The sequence below is a fragment of the Anser anser genome, assembly GCF_964211835.1.
Source record: "Anser anser genome assembly, chromosome: 1".
Taxonomy (NCBI): Eukaryota; Metazoa; Chordata; class Aves; order Anseriformes; family Anatidae; genus Anser; species Anser anser.
Window position 1 is genome coordinate 34,889,352 of NC_139720.1, and position 17,161 is coordinate 34,906,512.

The window sequence follows — 17,161 nt, forward strand, 5'->3', positions numbered from 1 at the left end:
TCCTATTTCTTCCCAATAATAGGAAACGCAGTATTGTTGTTACCACATGCTCTCTGTCAGAGTTCAACAACCCGTGTTTACTTCCCTTTTTTTCTCTTATGTGCTTCTGTCAGCAAACATGTTCCCTTCCTGCCGTTGTCCTCAGTGCTGAGATGAATGCCCCTTGCGAAGAGCCCTCCCTGCAGTTCTACATTAGAAACTTACCTATCCCTGCTACATATTATCTCCACTATATTTCATCCTTCCTGAAGGAGCCATTTCAGCTTCAAATTAAAGTTTTAGACAGTACAGAGATCAATTAAATGATAATATTTTCTCATATTTAGGCCGGTCTTTTTCTTTGAGTAACCCTTGGATTGGGTACCTTTATAGGAGTTCTAAAAATTGTCTCAATTTCCATGACAGATAGCCACAGCTCTTATGAATACTGCTCATCATTAGCATCATTATTTTCAGATAAATAAAAAAAAATGGTGTAAGAATTGCTTCTTTCCCTATGAATATTCCAAGTGCTGGGCTGTGAAAGTTACAACAGTTTTCTCATATAATCCGTCCCAGAGACTGCCTAAAATTCATAAACAATGCACTTCTGAGACCTTTGAGACTTTAATATTTGTTGCACAGTGGATATTTGGGACAAGAAGTTTCATTTTTTTTAAGCTGAGTCATCAGAAGGTTTTTTTTTCCATTTCACTTCAGTGTGCAGTGAATGAGACTGGTGGAAAAAAACAACTGTAACAACATGTACACTTTTTGTTTGCTTCTTCAGCAAAATAGTTAAGGTCATTATTGAATTAAAAAGGAAGATGTTTTGAAGTGAACTTGTATATGCATTTTGCTTAGAATTCATGAGTGAAATTGTGATTTGTTCCAAGATACAACTTGCCTTTTATATACGCATTTATTTTGTCATCAGTATGGCAAATAATTAGATTTTTTTTTTCCTATACAAAAATGGTGAGTTCTTGTACAATTTAAGAAATAATAAAAAATAAATTCTGGAGCTCTGAAGCAAATTCCGCATTATTGTCAGCAAAGCACAGCTTTTTGATTAATGTAGTGGCTAGTATTGGTTATTAATACAAAGAAGTTTCTAATTACTCTACAAACCTAATGTGGAATTTTACTATGCCTGTAAATGGAACAGTCTAAAAAAGTCTAAGTTAATTGCATAATTATAGTCAATTGCTGGACAATTTTCTTCAAATGAGAAAAAATATTAGACTTTTGGAACTTATTAGCTGGATTGAGTGCCTGCATTTTGCTTTTAAGTTTCTGCTTATGATCTTTAGAGCATTTTGTATTAAATTTTTAATTGGTTGAACAAAATCATATTAATGCTCTACATTTTAAATGGCAAGTTCACACCCACCATCTCTGTAAATGCTGAACTCCTGCAGCATTAGGAATAAGCGATATGCAGATGTCCCCAGATAGTAGCAGTCATTTTAGAGGCTGTAGCATTTAAATGCACTTTTGAATGCACACATTTCTCCAGGGGATGATAAAGAAAAATCCTGTATGTCAGACAAAGAAACTGTGAAAGAAACCCTATGCAGAGTTCATAAACAAAGGATGCATTTCTGTGGGATCATGTTCTGAGTCTTGAGCTTCACCATAACCTCTTGTGCCTCAGTAATTTGAGATCCTTGTTGGTTTGGCAGTTGGTCACACGAAATAAACCATCCAAACATCATGTGTGATCATCAGCCAATCAGGTCTCCAAAGAGTCTTTAAATGTTCAAACTGAACAAAGGCTCTGTATCTGTCAAGTTCAGATTATTGTCTTGGACAGCAGCTCCCTGCCAGGTAATGTGCTGTTTTTCTATTTCCTTTTAGCTTTACTTTGTGTAATAGATAGTTTGAGATTACTGTGGTAATCCATGCAAAACTAATTGACTAATTAAATGCAAGACAAGTCAATGCACCAGCACACGTTGCACAATATTTGCTATTGGCTTTTTAATGATTATATAGCATTTATTGACAAAAAAAGAGTGAAGTGCTTTAAAGAAGAAATATTTTTACACTCTTCCTACCTCTAAAGATTTATAACAAGGAGTAATACGACTGAATGGTGAAACTCCCTGGTCTTGTCAGGCTTTATAGATTTGATTGGCATTTTTTCTTCATGTATTTTGCCAACATTCCTGAGAAAAGAAAGTTCAAAGAAGAGACTTCTAACGAGGAACTTGAAGAAGTAGCTCAGATCAGTGTAGCTCAGGTCAGATTTCAGAACTGATGGACGTGAAATGTAAATTGGAGTTAGAATGAAGGATGTGATGGAAGTTGCTATGTGGCTATATGACTTGGACTGAATTATTAGAATGATAAGATGGTGGTAAAGAGCACAAGCAAAGTGTTTGGCAGAAGCACAGCTTTTAGGAAACTCAAGAACCTCACAACTCATATACAAAAAGATGAATGAGGGCAGGAAGAAGATTTGTAGACAAGTTGGATGCGGCTGAGTCAACAGGCAAAGTAGATGATCTCTGTGGGAACACGTGTGGTAATAAAGAGTAGAGCCTAGGCTGACAGGGAAAATTAATCTCATATGTTCTGAAGTAACATACAATTTATAAATGCAATATCAATTTTACTTACAAGAAAAGTCTTTATCATATACATCTTATTTTCATAAGCATTTGGGAGGGCAGCAATAACATAAGCCCATTGCATGGAACCAAGTAATGGAATGAAGGCTATTCCGCCTCGCTGAGCCCTTACACAGTTGGTTCTTCTGCAGTGCCAGGGATTTTTATAATAAAGAATGATGGACTGCTTTTAAAACAAGCAGTGCGGGTGTCTATTTCACTGACACAAGTAACTTTGTTTCAGTCTTTTGCAACCTCAGAACTCAATGTCCTATGACTGGGTTTAGCTGTAGGCACTTTAAAATTATTAGATTCCTTTGAAGCAAATGAAATAGTAATTTCCAGTTGTGTTTTTCATATATAACAAACTTCCCCCCCCAAAAAATCTCCAACCAACCTAAACAGTTTTGCTAGTGGTTGATGCATTAGCAGTTTTACAGTGGGTGTTTATACAACATTGTGGACAAGTGTTTACTGAGCTCATTTCATGGAGATAGGATGATGTTTTTAAGTTCTGTTTTTATTTTACCTCTGTTATCAATGTTTACAGCTTCAAGGTCTAATTCGGTGTTTACTGAGCTCAAATCAGAGCGCAAAACTGTCTTAGATTTCACCAGAGATGGCTCAGTGACCAGAATTTCATTGTCATCTTCACAGCTCTTCTGAAACACTCTAATGGCTTCCCATATAGTAAAGCATAATAACTAGGTCAGACTACAAAATCAAAAATTACTCAACTGGTCAGTGGTGACAGTTTTCACACTTAACTTACATTGAGTATTTTTATACCTCTCTTTATAAACTTACATTGAGTATTTTTATACCTCTCTTTATATGTTTTTGATTCTTATTTGTTCATTATATGTTTCTCATTAAATCTATGTGATGCATTATACGTAAACTGTTTCTGAAAAAAAAATATTGGGAAGATTAGAAAAAAATACTGTTTTTCAACAGGCGCTGGAACCCCAGTGTTTTTTCACGTAGTCCCATCCTGATGTACAACTGATGGATTGTAACTCTCCAACAGTAAAAACAGTCATTTGGTATTAGTAAAAATAAAAGAAGATAACAGAATGGTGTTCCAAGAGGATAAAGGTAGAGAGGCCGCTGAATCTTTACATAAAGGAGTCGTGTTTGAACAAGTGTGATGCAACATGCAACCTTAGTGAAGCTTCAATATGATGACAATTCCTTTTGCTTTAGCTTACCTCCTAAAACTGTTTTTCAGATTGTCACACAAAGTTGACTTGCTAATACACCTCTCTGTCCCCTTAAAGAGTTAGAAAATGGAAAGAAATGTAGTAGAAAAAAAAAATAAAAAAAATCAGCCTGCCTTTTCTCCCAAAAGTCACAAAGAAAGGAAGCACTGTGCTTGACCCACATAACAGAAGAATGCAGGAGAGTGAAAGACATGTGTGCAGTGTAGTTACAGACATTATAAAACAATCACTGCATGATGTTTAAACATTGCTTTATGGTGTTTCCACTGAGATATTCCATTACTATGTGATGATAATGAATCATGATTGAACTTCACTAAGAGCTCTTGCCATGACTGCATACTTCTCTAATTTTTTTGTTTTGTTTTGTTATGTTTTTTGTGGATTGCTCATGGAAACAAGGGAGAGAAATTACTTGAAGGAAATAACTAAAATAGAAGTGGCAAAATTATAATGGCATTTAGACGCAGACAAACTTTTCAACACAATTTTATTTGAACTTGTGAATATTATTTTATTCAAGTTAGAAGTGCAACTTTAAATATAATCTTGTAGGGAATGTGAAAGAACGCCTTTAAAAATGTCCCTGGGCAGTGCATATGTGTTGACAAAAGTGTTTTTTTTTTTTTTTCTTATTTTTTCCATTTCTGTAGACATAGCTTATCTACAGCAACTAATTTGAGAAATAATATTCCAGCTAAAGAGGGAGATTGAGACAAGTGTTATTCTTATTCTTGTTCTTGTTCTTGTTATTGTTGTTATTTCATTTTACTGGTAAGGTGCTCAAGATCTGTAAAGCATCTCAGTTCAGCTGACAGTGTTTCTACCAGATCTTACTCCTACACACTCAGATGGCAAGTCTTTAGAGAAGGGAAAAGTGGCATCTGGTGATTCAAAACAATACAAAACTAATGGAATCAAGTTCTTGTAGATGACAAATGGATATGGCCGTCAACCTCAAATAAAATTACCGTATGTGATGCATGATTCTGAAGGTCCTGAAAATTCTGGCAAAACACTCAGCTATCTGCATTGTCACATTTAAAATTCTGTACTTTCATTATACTGCAACAAATTAGTATTATAGGTTTAGAAACAGTGTATCATAATTGATGCATTTCTTTGATCATAAAAATGTCACTGTATGTGATGTACACTGATGCACAAGCTAGGAACTATACATATGCAAATTAAATAAGGTATGAAAATTATAAACTGTGTAATTTTATCTATAGTTGTGGTTTTGCACTGCATTTTGAACTCTGATATGGGGATTGTGATTTACATGGATAATAATGCACATATAAAACTAGCAACAAATATCTGGTGTATGAAGAAACTGGAGAAGGAGTAGTAAGTAATAACAATTCTAATTATTTTAGTATTAGTAATAGTAAGTTGACAGCTGGTAAGCTGATAATGAACTTTTGACTGCAGGACTCAAGTTTAAGCACAGAAAGATCAAAAAAGGGAAAGAATGGGCTGTGACTTTGCAAAGAAAGAAAAGATGTAAAAATGGCAAAATCTTATTCAATGAGGTAACTCCTTTTTCTGGGTGAAACTCCATCTGATTTATGCTCTGTTTATTGGTGAGGGTGAATAGTAGGTAAGAGTAAGGTAAACTCAATTGTAGTTCACTGCATTTGTATAAAGGCTCACATCTGAAAACATTTAATCTGAATATTAATTTTATTCATATGAAAGAATATTTAGTTGTTTTTCATAGAGCACATTATGTGAAGTTGTGTTTTTTTTTTTCCCATCTACTTCCTTTAAGAGGCTCATCAGAGTGAAACTTTATACTATAGGGCCTATTAAGAATATGCACAAGTACTAAAGTGCTGTGTGTAAGCATTCACAAGAATTACTCCTTTAGTTCAAAAACTGAAATATTTGTTGATAATGAGGTGGAAGCTGTAAAAATGCACTTCTGTTCTTTGACAGATTCTCTTTGAAATCAGTAAACAATGAATTAAAAGGGTCAGATTGTACATGTATTTCTGTAAAACCGACCCTTTAGTTAAAAATAAATAGTACGAAAATAACATTTAATGAATATTATTCAAAAATCAATTTTTCTAATTCGTAATTTGTATGTTTAAAAAGGATTTAATACAGAGCTCTGTTTATACACTGCTGTTAATATAGATTTTTTTTTTTTATTTAAAATCCACTTTAAAAGAAGAAAAACACATAAAGAAAAAAATATCCTACCAACACTTGTGGATCTGTATGGGATTGACAAGTGTCTTTTGCATAAAATTTCTTAGAAGCTGCGAAATATGAGCTCAATGTGTCTAGTCATATGCTGAGATGTTATAACACTTTTTGGATAATCACAGAATCAGAGAATCGTCTAGGTTGGAAGAGACCTCCAAGATCACCCAGTCCAACCTCTTACCTAATACTAACAAGTCCTCCACTAAACCACATCACTAAGCTCAACATCTAAACGTCTCTTAAAGACCTCCAAGGATGGTGACTCAACCACTTCCCTGGGCAGCCTATTCCAATACCTAACAACCCTTTCAGTAAAGAAGTTCCTCCTAGTATCCAACCTAAACCTCCCCTGGCGCAACTTTAGCCCATTCCCCCTTGTCCTGTCACCAGGCACTTCGGAGAATAGACTAACCCCTACCTCGCTACAGCCTCCTTTAAGGTACCTATAGAGAGCGATAAGGTCGCCCCTAAGCCTTCTCTTTTCCAGGCTGAATAATCCCAGCTCCCTCAGCCGCTCCTCATAAGACTTGTTCTCCAAACCCCTTACCAGCTTCATTGCCCTTCTCTGGACTCTCTCAAGCACCTCGACGTCCCTCTTGTAGCAAGGGGCCCAAAACTGAACACAGTACTCGAGGTGCGGCCTCACCAGAGCCGAGTACAGGGGGACAATCACTTCCCTAGACCTGCTGGCCATGCTGCTTCTTATACAAGCCAGGATGCTGTTGGCCTTCTTGGCTACCTGAGCATACTGCTGGCGCATATTCAGTCAATATTCAGCTCATAAAGACTCAGTGCCACAGACAGTAATGCAATGAAGCAATATTTCTCAGCCAAATCCTATTTTTCAATCCCCTTTAATTTGCTTGTTACATTTTATATGCTTGGGTTCAGTTTTTACATTAGTATATAATAGTGCCTTGCAGTTTAAACCCTGGTGTAAACCTATCACAGAGGATTACTGTGCTCTGATGTTGTGTCTATGGTATGTATAGATAACTTTATCCATAATAAACAGTATATATGTTTTAAGGCAATAAAACAAGGTCGTGATTTTTTAAATTGACACACAATCACTAGTTGGGTCAGTGTGATTTTGTATAGAATAAGAACCGTACAGTTCCCTTAGATAATGAGAACCAGCATCAATGTTTAATTTATTCATTTCTTTTCACTTGGAAGGTCAAAATGAACTGGTATCTTCATTTCTGCTTCTATAAGTTTTCAAATTAGTTTTACTTTTTCAAGTAATATTTAATTTGAAATATCAAAAGAACAAAATTAAATTCTAGGTGTCTATACAAAGATGAGAATGAATAAAAGATAATTTCTGTTCATTGTAAATTTCAATAACAACAGTCTAATTTTAATGCAGCTTAACTATTTCAGAAGTCATTTGATGGTCAAAGCCAATATTGCTGTAAAGCAGTGAGTGGAAGCAGTCATCCTTGTGTTAAATGGGACAGATGATGACCTTTTTGCATTTATCATGTGATTAGAAGTGCAAAGAACTTCCTGCTTCAAGGACAAGATACTTTAAAGTGTCAACAGGTGTATCAAGTTCTGTTCGCAAAACTGGAAAACTTTATGGCATTCGTTCACCTTGTCTTAAACAGAAAGGATTTTAAAGAACTCAGTAATTAAATTCCAGCACAAACAACTGATATGAACTTAAATGAACTGGACTATTAGAGTAGTGGATAGGCAATTTAAGGAGTGCTTTGAATTCTAGGACTCAACTGTGGTTTAAAGCCAGGTCCCCTTTGGAACACCAGTGCTGCATTAGTTAGGATTCCTTCTGAACAGCATGTGATGCAAAAGGAGCTGTGAGATGGAACAGCGTATCCCCATCTGTTGCTGGTCAGCTGTCCTGTACATCCCCCTCCTTTTCATGAGATCAGCCTGACAGCAGTAGTTATGCTCTCAAGCCATGATGCAGCTGAGCTGCAAACAGGAAGCAAAAAGGGGAAGACGAACTTCTTAGTAGTCATTTGGCCTGTCCAGAAATCGGTCCCTGTGTGTGTTGGGCTTTCTAGCTCTGATCCAGAAAAAGATAATTAGCCTCTGTTTGTGCCACTGAACCACTGAAGTGTCTTTTCCTAGAGGCAAGCTACAGTCCTTGTTGGGAGAGATAATAACATTGTTTATTGAATATTTTTTTTAGGGAATATTGTCTGAAGAAATTAGTATTTTCCTGGTAACTACCATTTTACAATGCTTAATAATGAACTATTTTACATTTCATTAAATTTATCATTGACTTGTGTCAAGAAAGCTCTTATCACTTAGCCTCCAAAGACTAACTCCTGCATTTGGGAATAATAATTGCTCTCCCTTTTTCAGAATGGTTAATTTTGCAATATGTTCAGGAAATGCTTACACTACTGACAGTAACTGCAAAATGTTCCAGTCCACACAGTGTCTTCTTATATCTAGATCTGTGGAAGAAAGATGAAATAATAACAAACTACCTCTTCAATGCTTGTTCTAAGAGAAAGGAATAGTGGCGTTGCTATACGTCTATTTGAGGAATAGGACTTTTTTTCCACATTTTGGAAACCTTTTAGACAAGGTTCAAAGTGCATTTTAGGAAAGTAGAATGCAATGCAATTCACTCCTTCTGGATTTGCCTTAAAAACAGGCATCATTAAAGAAAACAAACTTTACAGTGTAGATGCACAGGAAAAGAAGAATTAAAATATTGTAGGAAATTTATAGGAAATTCTTATAGATCATCTTCTGAAACATATTGTTGATTTTTTTGTCCTTAGTTCTTCCTTTGAAACCTTTTCAAAGGAGCAGGAATAGTAATGAGTAAGTAGTTTGTTATTAGCTTTAAATATATATGCAAAAGTATATATATATATATATATGTGCATTAAGAGAAATCTTCACTAAAACTCTAATAATTATATTGGTTGTACAATCGAGAATCCTTCATTCTATAGAATACTTTCCTAATGGAAGCTAGGTTCACTGGTTTTACACCACTTTTTATAGCCTGTGTCCCTTGCAAGAACATGAAAGCTAACAAATGATGCCAAATTATTTAATGTTCCAGTCAGCCCAGTATCCTCTTTCCAAAAGTGTTTAGCTGGATATGCATAGACTATAAGAAACTGGAAGTGTCTAGTGTGATCTTGTAATAAACATTTGGTGGTTTGATGTTCACCATGTCCTGTGGCAAGTTTACCCCTGTCAATCTGAGAAGTGTTTGTAAAAAAATACTAATTTTAAATCTACCTAATCCTTTCTTTGTGTGCCCCCTCTTTGTATTGTGAGAAACAGCAAGTGGTTCTTACCTTCCTTCGTTACATCATTCAGATTTTATAGTGTCACAGACACAGAACAGCAAAAATATGTGATTAATATCATTACATCATCTTCAGACTGCCTGGGAAGAGCCATCTCATGTTTTACTTCATTCACAGTTATCTCTGGTGACCGTGTGAAGTGCTATGTCATTTTTCTCTTCTCCCCCATTCCTGTCAGATTCATTGAAGCTCTTGCCTTGGCTGACAGTAAACTTCAGGTATTTGTGAAAGAAGAGTATGATACAAATGGATTTTGAGAAAGAAAAAAAAAAAAAGAAAAAGGATGCTCATTTGATAATACAGTATGAATGTTTTTGGCTTGGTCTTTGTATTTATTTCATAGCCTTCACTTTCTTGGGAATGCAGACACAGAGGAATGCTGGTGCAGCCTGGTACTCAGGTCACTGTCGGAAGGAAAGCCCCTGACAGGCTGCACACAGCAGCCAATGCTCCCAGAACAGTTAGGGAGGTAATTCGTACCTGTGCTGCTGGCTGGCCCTTGCTAAAGTTGTCTGAGTTATGGCTCCAGACGAAAAACTTAATCTACATTTGAAATGGCAGGTGGATACACCATCAACCTGAGATCATTGTAATGTGATGGTGGTGCCCAGCTCAAGCAATCAGTACGGCTAGTGTGCTAGGTGGAGACGTGTTAGAAAAGCAACAATAGAACAGTTGCTCTGTGGGGAAGAAAGTCTCTGACACACTTTGGTTTTGTCCTTGTGCGCAATGGGATTTGTGGCAGTCCTAAGTGATGTGAGACCTTGAGACATGCAGTAGAAAGGCAGGACTAAGGAGGTGTCTGTGATGAAGAGAATATGATGTGGGGGACAACTGACTGTACTAAATCCAGAAGTTTGCATGAGGGGCAGCCAGAAAACCCTTCATTTTGCTGTGTGGATTAGGACAATTGAGATGTGGCTACAGGAAGATGAACTGGCGCTTCTTGAGCATGGTGACCTAAGATTATCTACTCAAATGCAGAAATCTTTAAGCTGTGAAACCTTTACCTCAAATAGTTTTATAACAGCCACTCATCTTAAAAGTAGACATCATTAACATTTGAAAAGATCTGTTTGAATGAGGGCAAAATTACACCCTCTGCAAATCAGAAGACAAAGCATAGTTTCAGGAGGAAGCAATTTTTCATTTTATGCACCTTCGTCCCCACAAAACAGGCAGTTCAAAAATATATTGAATGGTGAAATAAAGAAAGATGGGAAAAGAAGAAATCTTGCTTAATGACAAATCAAGAATCTATAAAATGTATTTTAACCAAATCTGGTGCTACAGACACTTTTACTTACTTATATAAAGACCATCACTGTATTAAAATGACTGGTGTAATGAAACAACCATTTAAATGCTTCGGCGTGTTCATTGCTATATCTTAAGTGGCTTGGATTATCTGTCTGTCTGTCTATCTATTGATTTAGTAAGATGGGCTTTTCAGAGATGATGAATTGAATTTTAATAGCACTACAATATATACAGTTACTGATATGTCCTCAGTCTGAAATTCAAAATGACTCATTTTTAACTTGGAAATAAAAGAAGACATAAGCAGGAAGGTAACTCCATAGATCAGGAATTTTTCCATTAGTAATGAACTCTCTTTCACATGTTATTAGGAAACTCATTTGTATCCATAAGTATGAAATGCACCATTGGAGCAAACATTAATATTTTTTGCTTAGTAATTCATCTCTGACTCACAAGGAAGACTTACTATAATGTATGAAAATATAAAGAGTTAATTACAGTCTATTGAAAAGCCTTGTGGGATGCATTGTATCCTTCACATAAGACACATTGTTTTCCATCCCACAGTAAGTACTTTATTTGTTCAAAATGATCCCATGGTATTCATTTCTGACTTGGCAAGAATGATTTAGATCAACTGTATGTACTAACATCTGGCTGCGTAGTGCAGCTGAATTACTCATGCGATAGCAGTAAGAGAAGAAAATGGCAAGCAAATATACATAATTTTAGGCTCAAGGGCCCAGTATTCTTGTGCAATGCTGGTTAAACAGACCAACAAAGCAGAGACAGTTTGAGATGTGTTAATATGGGAAAATGTAATTAGTTCCAAAATAAAAGTTACTGTAATTTAAGCAGCAGATATAAACAGGAAAAATTGTGCTAGGCCTGTATGTATTCAAATCATACTGTAAGGCTGGTGATTTGCTGGGTATCATACAGTTGAAATAGAAGTTTCAAAAAGAAATTACAGAAACAAACCTTTCACCGGTAGATGTATTATATGTTATCACAATGAAATATATCAACAACAAAAATGTGTCTTTGTTAGTTATTGCAGTTGTCCTATCGGCTGAGTCACAAAATTGCATCTGAAGACTAGGGTAACAATTGATATCTGTTCTTGAGGAACATTTCGTTGAGGAACGTTTCGTAAGGGCAAGTTAACCTTAAGTTCATGGAGAAGTAGGTATGCCTGAATTTCCTTATCTCACTAGGAAAATGTTGTCCTTTAGCTAAATATAAATTCTTCTTCTTTCCTTCTGTGCTAACCATAAGAGTGCAGAAGCTGAAACTGTTTTTTTCTTGTCTGCCAATATTCAAGAAAAGCAATTATTATTTTTTTTTGTCTCCCAGGTATTAATTTATCCATCCATCCATCCATCCATCCATCCATCCATCCATCCATCCATCCATCCATCCATCCATCCCTCTCTCTCTCCCTCCCCTTCTTTCTTTCTTCCCCTTCATCTGACACACAATTCATTTTGTACTTATCCAAACAAGATTCTGCTGAAGGTTTGTAACATCCCTCACTTTCAAGAAAGAAGCTCAAGGTGGCAAGCACTGACTTTGAGATCCTAAGCAGCACTGACCATGGCATCTCCCCAAAGTCTCTCTAAATAATTACTTTAAGTGCAGTCTTTAATTCTTTAACCCCAAATTTGTCGTGGTTTGGTTCTGCAGCTAGTGTAAGATATCTCGGTTAGTCTAGTTATCTGTATGACATCTAAAGCTTGCTTTCTAAGCATTTGTATTAGAGAAATCAAGGGATATCTTGTGTGTTTTGGAAGCCTAGAGCACATTTTTTAGTTGGAGGCATCTGCAGTTCCCCACATAGGGGTTAGGGGTTTGTAGGTGTCTCTACATCACTCAGTTAGTAAGTGAATCCAGCAACAGCACAGTATTTATCTCAGATGTTCTTCATGGTAGCAGACAATAACTGTTTTTCAAGATGCAAGATAGCCTAATGTGTGGGTACCTGCTAACAGGACCAGTGCTATGAAGAGACGTATGTTGGTGGCTTCTTATGCAAAACCTGAGATATGAGCAGAAAGTGTAGACTGGCCTGATGGCCACATGCCTGATGGCCACCTGTACATGGCATTGGACAAAAAAGCATTGGCTATTGAATTTGTGGATAATTTAAAACTGGTGAGCTCTGAAAAATAGTTTCAGTGTCTAAAATGGCAGGTCAGAGGGGTGTACTCTCACAAGAAGGCTTGCTTCCACTATTTCCTCATTTCATATGACAATAGTGTCTGAGCTTGCTTTCAGAGCACAGCTTGCTTATCTGTTCATTATGAGCACTACAACTGTACTGAACTGGAAGGAGGATTTTTCTGAACCTATAGCAGAAATGCCTAGCTACAGACTTTTAGCTACTTCTCAATCTTTTCTTTCGTTCCACTGTATGAACAGCACAAACGTGATTCTGCCTACTCAGAACTGAAAAGATTCATCCAACTTTGGAAATGCTAGATTTCCAGAAGATCCTTATGTCACCATAGACACTATTTCTGAGTGGAGATGTCATGGAAATATCTTATATCGTTACAAATTATAAAAGTTGCTTTGCAGTTTTTTAAATGCTGAAAGTCATCCATTAAATTCCTATGCATATTTTTACCTTGATTTCTTCTCTTCCAGTCAAGTTCATAAATCTTTATATCAATAACCACAAATGCTTTATTTATTTAAATAAGTATAAGGATAAAATGCTATTTTGTTTCACAGAAGATTCAAAGACACATCTTTGAGATGCAAGAGACACATCTCTTGCTGTTTTTTTAAGATCTTATCATCTCTGTGACTAGAGAACCAACTTTGTTTCTTTCCTATGCCCTGTAAGGGAGGATGAAGTCAATTAAAGATAATAGATTGATGCTGTCATGATATAGCAATCAAAAATCAAGACATCCTTCTAGTCTAAAACCTGCTTTACGAAATGTTGTGTCATCTGCTTGCCTGCAATACCGATAAAAAATTCTTTTTTTATGAAATTTATGTAACCTGCAAACTACCAAATAATCATGGAAATACTTGAAATAACGGCAATAGGCCCAGCTTTTGGGACTCAGTCATTTACTGTGACTTTCCTTTCAACTTTTGTTACATGTGACTTTCACAAGGTTTCTTTTATTACCCTGTGTAGTTGCCATAATAACAGCATGTCTGTTGTTGGAAACCTCAATCTGTATTTGTTGCAGGCATACCATGCAAGTAGGAAAATTGTACTTAAGCTTTGACATAGTGCAGAATGACTTGGTTCATTTATCTGGATTCAGCTAGCTGGGGGTGGTTCAGCAAGTTACTCTGTTAGTATAAAATTTACTTCCTTGTAATTTTTGATAGACCATTAATTACCCCTGTCAAGTAGTAGCAAAGGGATTTGTAGTTTGAGTCCTGAAAAAAGGGATTTGTAGTTTGAGTCCTGAAATTTCTGAGAGGCAGTGTGTGGAGTAAAACTAAACTGAGGCTTTGGTGTGGTTTGGTTTGACTCATTTTGACATAATTTCCAATGCTTGCCATTGTGCATTAGTTGCTTTATTGCTTGTGTTTCATAAACTATTACGTACCATATATGACATGGTTAAATAGGCTTTGCTAATTATATCACATAAATCAACATCATGGATATGAGATAGTTTGATCCCATTCTTCATTTTCAGTATCAGTGTGAAGTTTTATATATTTCCACAGAACTAAAATTTCAATTTTTTAAGAGGAATAACGTTTTTAGTGGAATAATTTAGAGTCTTCATTCTCTCAGTTTAACTTACTGGAAATTTTTCCTTTGCCTGAAGTACATATTGTTCGGTCCTCAGAGCTGTAAGGTTTGACAGGGTAAACTTTTAAGGATATGGAAATATTGTCTGTTTCCTTTTCTACATTGTCAGCTGATTGTTCTCAGTAATTTCCATTCATTGCTAGTAAAGCCAACACTTTCCTTTAACATTTTTAGAAAAAAAAATCACTGGCATTTGAAACATCTGTGGGAAATGTACTCCATTACTGCTTGATGAACTCTGAATTAATAGATCATTTCTAAATAAGATTGTTCTGCCTACTCAAAAAAGAAAAAGAAAAAAAAAAAGAAAAAAGGAAAGAAGAAACCATAAGGAATTGAAACAGATATAAGTGAATCCTTTCTAAATGCTATTTATTTTTTCTATGATGATATGATGAAGAAAAAATGAATTATGGGAAATGGGATTACTAAAGGCAAATTAAAACACACATAATAATATGAAGCATACTAATATTATTCAGAAGGTTAGAATAAACAGAGGAAGGTTTCACATAAATATTTTGTTGCAATTGGGTTATGGCTTAGTTGAGTATTTATGACAGATATTTATACCCTGATGTTCGGGTAAACCAAACCAAGCCCACTCCCAGTTTCATATCTATTTGATTGTTGGAAAATGATTAAAGAGAATTATGAGAAGTTTTACATAATTTTCTTTCAATGATATACTGAATTTTTTATTCTTACCCCCCTTCCCCCATGTATAAAGCCTCTGAAACCTGGGGGGTGGGGGGCGTGGGGGGTGGGAAGGGGGAGAAAGAAAGGTATTACTATCATCTGAGTCTAGTTTTAAACTCACCTGTCCTTCTCTAATTTGATTCAGATTTTGATTGTTCTAAGATAAAAACCATGAGTTTCCTTCATTGTACCTGATCTTTGCTGTACTGACAGTGCTCTACTGGCCAGAACTATTTTTGAGAAAGGGATCAAGCCCACGTGTCTGTATTTCTTGCAGGAGATAATGAATCTGATAATTCCAAAGAAGCAACTGGTTGTGTGCTGGATGCCACACCACAGAAATTATGTTATATTTGCTCCTTGAAATACTGTTTAATTAGACCATCTGATGAAGAAGCTAAAAACTTAAATTTTCTTACAAACCTGCATGAAATTCTATGTTGATAAGTTCTATTTAACACTCAGCAGCTTGGCCCAGATCTACATCCTTTCCAAAATCCATTGAATGATGTCACTGTTGAAAGCTTTTTGGCATACCAGTTCTCCAGAAATGCTGTGGCATTCAGAGCTGGTCATCTGAGTTGAGAGTGGCTCTTGGAAAAAGTGCTGCAGTGTGATAGCAAGCCATGAATAATTTTTTTAAAATACCTGTCTCTGTCGATACTATACAAAAGAAACATGCCCTAACTATTTGTGTGAAAGTACAGAAGTTTCCTCTGGATTGACTAGAAAAGAGGAGAAAGGAAGAAAAATCTGTAAGGCCATAAAGAGAAGCAAACCCCATTGAGAGGAGAGAGTTGAGTACTTGTTTTGTAGCAGGTGTATGTGACTATACACACTGCTGAGTCTGTCTGCATTTTCTTACACAATTCTCCACCTCCATGCATGACTTAACACAGAATAGAGTACAGGCAGGGTCAATGATGGAGAACCAAAACCTCTAGACATAAGGCTAAAAGGTGACCTTGTGCTGTGTTGCCAAATATTTTATCTGAAACCTGAACTGAGTCCTCTGGCTATATCCTTGAGTGTTAGCACAGGTAGTGAAGTATTGGAAAAATAAATAAGTTTAAATAAGCTGAGTGTGGCAATATAGAAACCAGAATGGATGAGAATCGAGGCTTCAAAAAAAAAATTAATAATAATACTACGCATAGCATGCTATTCCCTTTAAATGAGTTACTGTTTTGTTTATAGCAACTTTTATTTTTTAAAAGTAAATTGTATTTTGGCACAAAAAAAATAGGCTGATATGCTCCTCTTCCCATGTCCTTTAACAAGTGTTTGCTCATGCTGCAAAATACAATTTTTCAGTAACTTTGTTAGTGCAGAATGTATATACAGAATGCACATTGGATATACAATTTCAGCTAAGTGACATATGACACAAAGCCAGCACTGACTTCAATTTTTCCAGTAAATCCATACATTTGGAGATGGGGATGAATACTGGGTCTTTTACACATTAGCCTCTTTCATTTGCAACAAGTAAAAAGGGGAGGTTATGGCTACATAATGATTTCAGATTTTCAAAATCAAGATGTCATACTTTTCCAATAGAAGAGCTTGGACATGGATTCTGACTTGACCTGCTAAAGATGGAATCTGTTGAAGTAATAATAATAAAAGAGATACATTTCTTTGCCTAGGGGAGAGAAGTAATCTGGGATTTACTGTAGAGAGACTGTTGCTATCATATAATCAATAAATTAGCATTGCTATTAGGCTTCATTCACTCCCAATTAAAATAGTGATTGTCATTGAAATTGCCAAGTTAATACTGAAGACATAGGGAAATACTTTTGCAAAGTATACATTGGCCTTAATATTTTATAGTATCTCATATTACAAAAAATTCTCTTCATCTGAGATGTTGACTTCAATATTTGTTTTGCCTCTTTTTCAGCTAAAAAAAAAAAAAAAGGCTTATTATTGTTTTCCTTGCAAAATAAATTAATTTGTAAATTTTGAATGTGTATGCTAGACCAAATAAGAAAGTTACATTTAAAAATCTGTGGGTTTATTTATTTATTTATTTATTTTTAGAAAAGAGAGGGTGAG

The 17,161-nt window shown here is 35.7% G+C and overlaps 1 protein-coding gene across 3 annotated transcripts in view; it reads left to right on the top strand.

The window, feature by feature from the left end:
* The window catches only part of SLC16A7 (solute carrier family 16 member 7), an 87,599-nt gene that overhangs the window by 17,822 nt on the left and 52,616 nt on the right, over positions 1-17,161 (top strand). The window contains exon 1 of one of the 3 annotated variants that reach the window (XM_083852311.1): positions 1,754-1,809. The exons of the other annotated variants lie outside the window; for them this stretch is intronic. The gene's annotated coding sequence lies outside the window, so the exon portion shown is untranslated. Of the gene's footprint in view, positions 1-1,753; positions 1,810-17,161 lie in introns of those variants that run through there. 3 annotated transcript variants of the gene reach the window in all.